The sequence below is a fragment of the Pteropus alecto genome, unplaced genomic scaffold (assembly GCF_000325575.1).
Source record: "Pteropus alecto unplaced genomic scaffold, ASM32557v1 scaffold118, whole genome shotgun sequence".
NCBI classification, from domain to species: Eukaryota; Metazoa; Chordata; class Mammalia; order Chiroptera; family Pteropodidae; genus Pteropus; species Pteropus alecto.
In genome coordinates this window covers 2,328,936-2,341,255 of record NW_006440654.1, presented here as the reverse complement: position 1 = coordinate 2,341,255, position 12,320 = coordinate 2,328,936, and the positions used below count along the sequence as shown (strand labels likewise).

Sequence of the window (12,320 nt, the reverse complement as noted above, 5' to 3'; positions counted from 1 at the left end):
GGCCCTCGCTGGGGCCCTGGGCGCTGCCAGCTCTGCCAGACTCTCCTGGCGATGAGACACAATTCCCCGCCTCTCCTCTCACTGCTCAGCCCGGGCATTCGATAAGAATGTCCCCTTGCCCTTGCCCCAGCCACTCACCTGTGTGCTGAAAGATTCTTCTCATTTTCCTCCTGCCGTAACAAGCCTGGCATCCTGCTGCCTCTGGAGATGGGTCTTTTTCCCTTCCTGAGGTCCCTAAGCTGGCACAGGTCCTGCCCCCACGCCAGCTCAGAGCCTGGTGGCCCCCATGCTTCCAGGGGCTCTGTGGGTCATGCCAATGACAGGGGTGACAATGGCAGCCATACTTACTAGGCCCCTTGGCAAGTGTGCTGTCCTGAGGACTTACACTTAGAGACGGATGTTCCAGACTCACAGGTGAGGAAAGCGAGGCGCACTGTGCTGTCCTGAGGACTTACACTTAGAGACGGATGATGTTCCAGACTCACAGGTGAGGAAAGTGAGGCGCATGGCGGGGTGTGGTGTGACCCCTGAAGCTGGCACCCAGTCTGATGCACCGCCTCGGCAGCCGCCAACCAGGAGGCCTCAAACACCTAACTGCAGGTCCCCCTGACTCCACTCCCGTGGATGGGGCCCCTGGCGAAGCCACCGTGCTCGTCTCAGGGACCAGGCGTGGTCCCTGCTCAGCCCTGAGCAGCGGGTTCCTGCCCCTGCCGGCCCACAGAACTCCTCAGACGTGGCCTCCCGCAAGAGCCACCCCACGGGTCTGCCGGCCACGGGCCCTGGCTGACCGCTGTGCGCCCGATGCAGCCCCGTGTGGCCCTGCGCGGCGTGGGCTGTCCTCCCGCTCCGGGCTGTGAGCACGTGTGACCGATGACCTGCTGTCACCTCACCTGCCCAGTGTGGGGTGCCGAGCATTCGGCCGCCCGGCACCCTGGGGCGGATCCCCCGTCACCCACGGGGTGAAAAGGAGGCGATCGAAACACTCAGTGCCGTCCCCTGCTCAGGCCCGCGCCCCTGGAGACGGGCCCCCGGGACCCAGCGCTGCAGTGACCCGCAACACAGAGGGACCCTCAGGGGACTCAGTGTCCACCTGCTGACTTCCTCCCTACACATCAGACGACACAAGAGAAACAGTGTCCACCGTCACTGTTGGCAAAACAGTCTCCCCATCCGCAAGGAGATAAAAACCCTCGTTCAAAATCGCCCCACACTGGGCCCTCAGCAAGGTTCTCCGGGTGCCCGGGTCAGCCAGGGACGTCCGGTGCCGTGACACAAAGCCACCCACGTGAAAATGCTGGGGAGCCCACACGCTCAGGCTCCGGCTCGAGACCGTCAACCTGACTGTATGCTTGGAACTAAAACTAAAATAAAAATTTGAAATAAAAGAACTTCAAGCCACGTCCTCTGCCCAGACTCGGGGCAAAGCTGGGGCCTTGGCGTCCACCATAGGTAGACGCTGCTGCCTGGGGACCACTGTGGCTCACGCGCGTCCCCCAGTGCCACGGCGCCCGCCTCGCGTGGCCGCAACCCTCCCGGCCACTCTGCCGTCCGTCTCACCGGCCCATGAGCCCTTAGCGATCGCTGGGTGGCGTCGGAGCCCAGCAGCTGAACGCCACGCAGAGCGCACACGCCTCGGGGTGACGGGGACGGCGTGCACATCCCAGGTGTCGTGAGCCTGTCCCAGCTCGCACGCGGCCCGTCCGCCCACGTCTCCCCTCGCCCCCAGCCCCCGGCAGGAACAAGCCCTTCAGTCTGCAACGGCTTCCAACCTGGACTGCAGGCCTCTGCCCACCCGGCCGGGCCCCAACATCACGGGGTCCCACTGAGGCCCCGAGAGGACCCTGCCGAGGGCTGAGGAGTGCGATGGCCGCACTGGAACGGCTAGCGTGTGACAGAAGCCCTGACACCCAAACAGGCCCCTGGTGTCCCATCCGGTGAGGCCCAAGGCCACGCTCCAGGCACGCTCCGACCCGGGAGGCCCGAGGCCCCGCCCCTCTGGCTGCCAGTCATCAGAATCTGTCCTGGGGGGTCATGACCTGGGGACACCACGAGGGCATCTGTCGTCACTGGATCCTTGATGGAAGGCAGAGACAGCGGTCACTCTCCCTGCTCCCTCGTGTCCCCAGACTGTAACCGACTCCGTGTCGCCCCAACCCCCACACACCATCATCAAGAGCAGCACGACGTCTAGGCAAAGTCCCTCGGCCTAGAAGTCAGAGTTGCAGTGAGCGGCTGGGGCTCCCAGCTCAGCTGCGCGGCTAAATGACCCACCGGCCGGGGTGCCACCTCTGAGTCAGTCCACGCTCGGCAAGTGCAGGTCGCTGCAGGAAAAGTGGGGAGCCCCCACCCCGCCCTGCCCCGGGAGGCCTGCCTGCACCGGCCAGTCCGGTAGCCCTGCAGCCTGGCAGACCATTCTGGGCCACCCAGCGTCCACTCCACATTCCACACCCCGAGTCTGTGTCACCTTCACAACGAGGACGTTGTTACACTCCCGACCCGACAAGGTGGGGGGCCACCTGGGCACCCTCCACGCTGTGGTCTGGGCCGTGTATGTCCTCAGAGGCCAAGGCTTTCCCAGGATGCCACAGGACCCCTCCCCCACCACCCCGGGCACCCACTTAGAACGGGTCCACTTTTAAATCCTCGACGTCCAGGGAGGAGAGTTCTGTACTTATTTAAACCACACCTGAACTGCTAACCTGTGACTCAAAGGCCCTGACATCCAAACAGGCCCCTGGTGCCCCATCTAGGCCCAAGGCCACGCTCCATGGCAGGCTGCGACCCGGGAGGCCCGAGGGGGGCACAGAGTCAGTTACAGTCTGGGGACACGAGGGAGCAGGGAGAGTGACCGCTGTCTCTGCCTTCCATCAAGGATCTGGTGACAGTGGACGCCCTCGTGGTATCCCCAGGCCACGTCTTAAAAAAGAATCTCCTAAGTCGATCACTTGGCTCAACCCCTGGGTGGCACAGACAGCCCAACAAAGGTGACAGAAGCTGTCCCACGGTGCCGAGGCCCACACACCCCTTTGTACCTCCAGCCCCAACGCCCTGCGTCAAATTTCTCACTGCTTTCTCACTGGAGTGGCTTGCTTCCTGGGTGGATGTGGACTGACACACCTGAGCAATAAACCTGTGTAAACGCCGTCAAATTTCTCACTGCTTTCTCACTGGAGTGGCTTGTTTCCTGGGTGGGTGTGGACTGACACACCTGAGCAGTAAACCTGTGTAAACGCAGGGGCGGGCTTTCCCTGTGCAGAGCGCTGAACCGTCCCCTCTGGACACACGCACGGGACTGGCTCCGCCCAGCACCTCCAGAGAGCGCAGCAGGCCCTCGGGGGTCAACGCCAGGCTCTGGGACGCCAGCGGGTGCCCAACGGGAAATTCACAGGGAGGACCCCTCACTCAGACCGGGGCTGAATGACGTAAAGGAGGTGACGGGGACAGCAGGGCTGATGGGGGTGCGGTGGGCAGGGGTACCCGAAACGTCCAGGAGGCGGCAGGGGCAGGAGGCGCAGAGAGGCTGATGCTGCCACCTGGCATTTACCCCATGAGCAAGGGCCCCAGGGGAAGGGGGTCCTGGGGGACAACAGCATGGCCCGGCCAGGTCTCCGGTGCCTGGCTGAGGCTGAGGCTCTGGGGGGAGGGACACGGGGAGGTGGGTGGGGGCAGGGGGCAGAACTCCGTCCAGGAACAAGGAGTGAAGGCTGATAAAGTCTCAGGCCTCCAGGTACCTGCTCAGTCCAGGGGGAGGGGCAGGAGGGGCGGAAGGGGGCGGAGCTACACTTCCAGATAAGATGGCCTACAGGCAGGTGGATCACCAGCTGCACTGCACTTGGGACAAAGTGGGACAGAGGAGACAAGTGCAGTCTCTAGAAGACATGCCTGACAGAGGACAAGCCGTGGGTAGACTGGACCAGGGCAGTGGCTCTGGACAGGCCCGGTCAGCAGCACCTGAGTACCCCTGGAATGCAGCCCAGAGGATGAGACACGGGAAACGGACTCTCAGGCTAGGTGACAGCGAGGTGACCAACCTGGCCTGCTTGGCACAGGACCCTCCCAGTGTTTGTACTGCAGTCCTACAACCTGAAGCCCCCACCACCCACCCCGTTCCCAGCAAACTGGGCCAGCAAGTGACTCAAGTGTCAGCCACAAGATGGCAGGCAAAGGGTCAGGGCAGAGACCCAAAGGTCGTGCTTCCGGCTCTCGGGGCAGAAGTTCCAGGCTCGGTCCTCCGCAGCGAGGCAGGTGTACCCGATCCTTGGCTGCAGCCCATCGCCCACCTCTCCTGGCACATGTCACCACATGCCCGGTGACGATGCGGGTGGATGCCAGCCCCCCTTCCCGCCAGATGTCGACCACCACACTGCTCAGGCGACCCGCCCTGACCTACTGGCACAGGCGAATCTGCGATTTCTATCTCTCTGCAAATATCAATAAAATAAAACAAAAATGATATTGAACATTCACTTTGAAAAATACTATCCAATTTTCAAATGCAAAAAAAAAGTATACAATTTGGGGGTGAGGAAAATGTCCCTGAACTAGACAGTCACAGGGCTGCAGAGAATTACGAATGTAGTAATGGACTGTCCACCCTGCGCTGGCCGGCTTGCTCGATCCTACATTCCACGAACTGTCTGTCTGACTGTCTGTCTGTCTGTCTATCTCTCACTCACACACACACACACGGCAACCCTCAGGAACCACAACTCCAGGCGGCTGAATTGGTTTAACCCGTGTCACTGAGAGGTCCCAAAGGCTCCCTCCTTGAAAGAATCAGTCAGGCCGTCCAGGGCCCCTCGTGAGACAGCACCCACCGCCCACCGACAAGGATTCTGCCAGTCGTCCTCGCAAAGCAGAACCACAGAAACGGACACGCCGCACAAGGCTCGTTTTCCGCCCCTTGGTGCCTCCCAGGTGACGGCCACGTCCGCCTCGCCCCGCGCTGCTTCCGCTCCGCTGACCGCCGCGCCCGCTCTCCCCGTCTCACCAGCCTGTGCAGCATTTGAAGCAACTGTCAGGACAGGGGACACCCCGAGGGCTGTGACAGGCAGCCGTGGCACTGACCGCCGCACAGTCCCTCCTCCTTCCAGGTCCCCCTGCCGCGGACACTCGAGGGTGGCTTGCTCCCGTGTCCCGGCTGGGTGGGCCGCGGGACGCCCTGGTCGGTTCTGTGAGCAGAGGTTGTAGGGGAAAGTGCCAGAGGCTGGGGTCATTGGTGACAGAGTGTCCTCCTTGGACGCGGACCGGCCACCTCCGGAGGAAGAATCGAGAGCGCGTCCTGGCTGAGGTGGGTCCTCCCCGGACGGGTCAGTGCGCAGAGGGCCGAGATCCCCGCACCCCGGCGCCCGCCGGCTTCCCCGGCTGCAGAGGGAGGCGCTGCCAGACCGAGGGTGGCCCTGAGGGCGCTCGGCCCACTTCTCACTGTTCCAGACTCGCTTTTGGCTCCAAACACGCCAGGCCGGGCAGCGACAGAAACGAGAGGAGGGGACAGAATCCCTGCGCCAACACCACGGGTTTCTCAGCCAGCGCCAGCCGGGGACAGCGGCCCAGCCCCGCCTCGCTTCCTGCCGCCGGGGTCACCCCAGCCTGGTTTTCCCCGGGAACAGACCTCATCTCGCGCATGTCATTTTGGCTTCAGCACCAAGCGTCGCTGTCTGGGTGGGAAAACCAGAGTGACCGACGCGTGCCACCTGCCCCGCAGCCCTGCTTTCCCAGGCACGTCTGCTCCACAGTGCGGGGCCCACACGAACGCGCCGTCACCCCCCGCACTGCACTTCCTGTCCTGGACACACACGCACACGCCCCGACCTCCGACGGCCACGTGCCGGCTGCAGAGGAAACTTCCCAGAACAATAAACCTTCATGCTTTCCATTCTCTCTTCTTTGAAGATTGGGGGGCGGGGGGGGGGTGTCAGTTACATATTAGAGAATTTTCCACGCTGAGAAGAGAAGGCTGAAGGTCAGAAGTGACTCCCACAGCCGGGCCACAGAGGCACAAAGACGAAGGCGGCTGTGCTGCCATCTCGGGCAGGCTGGGTGGCCGGGCGCCAGCTCTGTGCTGACCACACACACGTCCATGCTTCCGCCCTCCTAAGTGACACGGAGCCCCGAGCACGTCTCCCCGCCCAAACGCCGCGGTAATTTCCAGGAGATTCAGGAAGTGAGGAGCCCGTGTGAACAGCCGACAGGGGTACCCTGGGCCATACGAGGGGTCTCGGAGGGAGACAGGAGAACGGGGGGCAGGAGGCCGACGGGTCAGACGGCATTAAAAGGAAGATGATGCTGAGCTCTGGGTGTCCAGGTGGGCAACTGTGGGTCCCCCTGGGCAAGCAGAACGCCGTCTCCCAGTTTCCCACAAAGTAATCAGTTACCCACATGAGCATAAAGGCACGTGCCGCAGTGGGCAGAGCTGTGTCCTCCCAAGACGTGTTGAAGTCCAAACCCCAGTACCTGTGAACTTGACCTCATCTGGAAGTACAATCTCTGCAGATGCCATGAAGATATAATTAAGATAGTGTCATATGGGAGTGGGGCGGGCCCTAAATTCAATAATAAATGTCCTTATGAGAAAGACACACGCACACACACACACACGCACACACACGCACACACACAAATGCAGGGAGAAGGCCACGTGACAAGGGAGGCAGAGACAGGGATGAGGCAGCCATAAGCCAAGGACCCCTGGCACCACCAGAAGCTGGGAGAGGCAGGAAGAAGCCTCCCGTCTGGCTCCAGCGGGAGCCCGGCCCTGCCAGCGCCGTGACACCGGACCTCTGGCCTCCAGAGCTGAGCGAATACTTTCCGTGGTTTTAACCCCCAGTTTGAGTAACTTTGTTACAGTGGCTCCAGGATTCTAACAAAGCAGGTTTCTAATCTCCCACCGAACCTGGCACCCAAGCTGGTCACGAGTCGGCCTCCCGCGAGGCTTGAACGAAACCCAGGCTGCAGCCTAACAAGGTCAAAGTGCAGCAGAACCTCCCAGAGGCGCCCAGATGCGGAGCCTACTTAGGCTGGGCCTGCAGGGCGCCTGCGGCTCCGGTCTCTCCGCAGGCCCAGGTGCAGCTCCATGGGGAGCGGGAGGCGCTGACTGCACCACCGGACCTCTGCCCCACTCAGGACTCCGAGGACAGGGCTTCAGCTGAACCCTGACCGCAGACCCCAAGGCCTCTGCAAACCCCAGAGTCAGAGGGGAGGCCCAGGGACGACTCTGCTCAGCACCAATAAGATCTCCCTGTTCTGAGAAGGCCTCACCCCCTCCGCCCCGCGAGGCTGCAGCTTCCAGGCTCCTAACTGGGGCCGCTCACGGTCCCTCAGCTCCTCGCCCTGTACCTTACCCCTCAGTTTGACCTGCCCTAGGCCCAACTCGCTCCTGACCTCCCTGAGAAATCTCTCTCCACTGTCCCCGCCCACGGGGTCCCCCGACCTCCAACATTCACTGCTGTCCTGCTTGGAAGTCAGCTCGCCCGGCGTCCCATAAAACTCGTGCCTATGGGGACTGGGCTGCCACTCGTCCCGATGCAGGTGCTTCCCCTGCTGACCCCATGCCCGATGCCCTTTCTTAGGCAGCACCAGTGACTTCTGAAAACAGTGTGGTGTCACGGAAGAATCCGGAATCACTTACTCGGCCATCTCTGCTCCTAAGAGGTGTGAAGTTACAGGGCAGAAACAGATTTACGACTCCCCCAAGTGGCCCCGTCCCTGACCCTGGGAACTCCTTCTCAGGCATTAGGCTAAAGTCCCCAAACAGGAACGTGTCGTGTCCCCTGTTCCCAAACCACGGCTCTGCCCCCAACACTTCCCGACTGCCCAAGCAATATTCTGGCTTTCCGAGGTTGATCTAGTGCCTCTGGTGACAACCCCAGGACGGAAGCCACCTGTCCTGTGGCAGTCCTGGTGCCTGTGAGGTGTCCACGGCAGACAGCTCGAAAAGACACCACAATAAAGAGGCACGAGGCACTGACACACGCTGCAAAGCAATGAAGCTCGAGGGCATGTCGCCGAGCAAGAGAGGACAGACGCGGAAGGCCACGCGGCGTGAGCCCACCGATCCGAAAGGTCCAGACAGACGCATCCACGGAGACAGACCGCAAACTGGCGTGTGCCAGGCGCTCGGGGTGGGGCATGGGGGGTGCCCGTAGTGGGCATGGGGTTTCCTTTGGGGGTGACAAAGTCTGTAGAATGAGACAGACGAGGTGGTCACACGACAATCGTGAGTGGACCACATACTACTGAATCGTTCACGTTAAAATGGCTAATTTTACGTTGTAACTTTCACATCGACGAAAACGAAAAAGGAGAAAGATCGTTGCCACTTGCCTGATGAGTTAAAATGTCAATAAAAATACACCTGGACCAAGTGCTGGTCGGGAGGGGACCGAGGGACAAGGTAGGGCTGGGAGAGCAGAGCCCACAGAGGGGCAGCAGACTCCCCGCGCCCACCGCTGAGCCACCAGCATCTGGCCTCAGTCCCCAGCCACGAGCCGGTCTCCTTCTGGGGCTGGGCTGCCAGGCCCGGGGGACACCCGGCCATCCAGGGACCTGGGACCCGTCCTCTCCCCCAGGGCTTTTCGAGCAAGAGACACGTTCATCTTTGCAGCTTCTGATATGTAGTTAAACACCAAAGGGATTTCACCCATTTACCAGGCAAAATTTCACTAACGTATCTGTCCCTTTCGCTGTTCGTGAGGTCAGGACACCAGCTGAGAGTTTGGACGTGCACAAAAATGAGAGACTGGGCCCTGGGTGACTTCGGTGGCCCAGGACAGGATGCAAGGGAGCTGGGCTCGGCCACTCGGCCCTGATGGGAAAACGTCCCCGACACCACACGGCAGAGGCATCTGCTCCCACACGTCCAGCTCCCGAGTGGCCGGGACAGCGTGGTTTTGTGAGCGCGTTTCGATCGTGGTAACTTGTACGCAGACGTTAACGTTTCTGTCATTTTCGTGGGGGGTGACGAGCAGCTTTGGCAACGGGCACCACAGGGCGCAGCCCAGGCTTTGCCACCCACACAGCCTTACACTCCCTCCAACACCAGAGACGCGTCACGACGCACGGAAGGGCAGCTGTGGGGCCCGTGGCCGTGTGCGACCGTCTCCGAGGACGGCAGCGAAGCCACTTCGCTCTGCGAAAATGGTCTTTCGACAGCCGACTCACTGATAAAAGTTTACTGCCCTGTGAGAGTTCTTATCTCCGAACGCTAACACAGCACATGATTTTATGAGAATTTGTTAGTTTACTTTAACCACGTGTCATTTAGATTAGACACTGAACAATCCTAAAAAGATAAAAAAGATACAGAACTGGCAGCAAAAACAGACCATTAAAAAAGGAAAGAAAAACCTGACTGATGGATAGAGGGAGGGATGAAGGAAGGGAGTGAGGGAGGGGGAGGGGAGGGAGGACGGCCCCCCAGACTCTGCCCGACCAACGGCCAGAATGGAGAGGGGCAGGGGCCGGGGAAGGCCAGCCTCCCGCCACGCCCGGGCGGTGCAGGGTGTGCAGTGCGTGCAGTGCAGCCCCCACGCCCTGTAGGTGGTGTCTGTTACCTTAGCTCTGTCCATAGGGAAACGGAGGAACGGAGCCGGCTACAGAGTCCAGGGGACCAGGACTCTGCCCCATGCTGCCGCCCGCCCTTACAGGGCAGACTGGGGAGGGCACCCACTGACCCCCGAGGGGCCGGGCGCCCTGCACTGCTAGGCACGTGGGTGGGGCCCTCGTGCTCCTCACAGGCCTGTGCTGTAAGCAGAGGTGGACAGGACACTGCCCCTCCTCTGAGGGCTGCCACATAGCTCCAGGTCACGCTGGGAGTGCCTTGCGGGGGCGTGGACAAGGGGCCAGGAAGGCCCCTCCCCTGGGCCACGGGTCAACCCTCCAGTTACAACAGCACCCCAGGACGACGGCCGAGCCCCTCAACCAGGAGCCCGCGGCACGTCCGTCCCACCCGTGTGCGTGGGGGTCAGTAACAATCCAAACGCCTGGCAGAGCAGACCCGCCCCGGAAACTCCCAGGGCCAGGCCTGAAACCCCAGCGCGGGGGGCGGCCGCAGGGACGAGGGCCTGGCCCGGGAGTCAAGCTCCAGTCTCAGCTCCGGCACCTTCTCCACGGATGACACGACGTAGGGGGCCGAGTTCGCGCCCATCTCAGTCTCCAGTGCTGCCCACAGATCAACGGGAAAAGGGCACCAGGTTCGGGTTCACCTGCTCACCTCACATTCACTCTCGCTGACAGCGTCCCATGGAGAAGGAAAAGCAGCCACAAAGCCTGTCCTGACAGCGACGAGCGACCGCTTGTCCATGGAACAACGTGTGAGCTCAGGGCCGCAGGACGCCCCTTCTGCGGGTAAATGTGGGGGACGCGGCTGTATCCTCTGCACACTCTCAGGCCCCCCACAAGGCCCCAGTGCTGTGGGAGCTGCTGTGTCGGCCACATGCTTCCTGCCCCAGCCGGAAAGGTCAGGATGGTGGGCTGGTGTGGCCGGAAGGAAAGGCTCTTCTACGTAATTTGCTTTCAAAGTAGTTGGTTAAATTGTGTGTGTCTGTGTCTCCGTGCATCTCTGTGTGTGTCTGTGTATGTGTGTGTGCGTCTGTGCGTGAGTGTGTGAGTTTAAGAACAAACCCATGGCCTGCACCCAGGACCTCAGAACAGACACCCGCCAGGGTGAGTCAAACAACAGAGTTGGTGCTGGGCTTTCCTGCTTTTGAACCGTCCACACCCAAAAAGGGGAGCTTGTTATCCAGGTGAGCAAGTTCTCACCTGAAGCAAAAGCGTGAGAATCAGGTGTTGTAGTTTTTCTGAAAAATGCCTTTTCCCTTCACCTGGGGCGGGGCTCCCCAGCACAGGAGGGATTGATAGTGGGGCTGGGGAGGCTCCCCGTGGCCCCCCAAGTGAAGGCGGAGCGCCAGCCGCGCCCGGGCAGGGGACTCCCCGAGCACCCCTGCAGCTCGTTCCATAAATAATCTAGATACTGGTGAAGCACCTCCTGCGTGCCAGGCCCCAGGCCCACAGTGGGGAGCAGAGGTGGCGCCTCCATCGTCCCCACAAACACGCGGTGGTCCCTCTGACATACGGCCTAGGAGCCCGACCCGCGTGCGTCTCCTCGGGTCACCGGGGACCCTTCCCAAACCAGATGCGGAATGCAGGAGCGTTAGTGCCCTCTCCCACACCCTGGAGCCAATTCTAGGGCCTCTATATAAACCTACACGTTCAGGTCACAGGACAAGAGGAAAATCCAGCACAGGATGCCCCGAGGCTGTGCGCCGCAAAGCATCACACCGAATTCAGGATTTTCCACACGCTCTGCCCCACTGATAAAATCTCTTTCTGTGCATCTCAGTGTTGGCAGAGGTGGCGGCCCATATGGGCCACACAACACGCCCCCGGGCGAGGACGCTGCTCCAAGGCCCGGCACCCCACCCCCGTCCCACCTGCCTGGTTCCTGGGCGTCACCGTGGGCAGGCGTGTGCGTCAGGCCAGACCGGGGTAGGCTTTCCACCACGACACCGGGTCCTGCACGGAGTTTCAGTCACCAACAATGCCAGTCACTTTTCCAGACAAGATTTCAGCACCTCCCTCCTCTGAGGGGGTCCCATGCCTGCGACTTTTCCTGGGTTATAAAACGTAGTCTCCCTGTCACCCTAGTTGGTAGGTGGGGCCAGACGGAGACCTCAGGTCACTGGGCAGCCAGTGCTGAGATGGGGTGCCTGGCCCTCCCGAGTCCCAGTCACCTGTGGCCTTGGTCCCCGCCCGTCCCCCGAGCCTGCTGCTCCTCAATCACAGACCGAAGGGCTCAACGAGAAGCAGCAGCTGCCGTCCCCGACCCCATCCCGCAGTCCCATCCACATTCAGCTGGGCCACACAGGCCCTCGGCTGCCACCAAGGCTTGTCCCCCCATGCCCGGTGACCCCACTAAGTGCACACCTGCACAAGGTGGTTGCACACGTTATCTCGTCAACTCCTCTAGGCTCTCGACTCAGCCCAGGTCACCGCAGGCTCCCACGTCCCCACGGCCATCCTACATGCCCATGCCTTCATCCTACATGCCCTCTGCTCCTTGCCATTCCGGCTCTCCTGAGGGCCACCGAGGGCCTCCCCTTGGCCGACCCAAGTCACATATCTGTCCTCAGTTGCCCCACGACTGCCACTGGTGACCCTCAGTCTCCCTCGGCCCCCAGAGCCCCGGGCGTGTGGTTTCTCCTGTGCGTGGTCACTCCTGCTGCAGCCCTCACGCAGGTCCAACCCACCCAAGAGGCCACTCGGGCCATGGCTCCTGGAGGCTGTCCCGAGTCTGGACCTCACCGCACGCATCCTCCGCCCTG

General features: G+C 61.5%; 1 protein-coding gene across 1 annotated transcript in view; it reads right to left on the bottom strand.

Annotated features, from left to right (window-relative positions):
• The window catches only part of CELSR1 (cadherin EGF LAG seven-pass G-type receptor 1), a gene marked incomplete at its 5' end in the record, with an annotated part of 111,591 nt that overhangs the window by 91,639 nt on the left and 7,632 nt on the right, over positions 1-12,320 (bottom strand). The gene's annotated exons all lie outside the window — the stretch shown is intronic.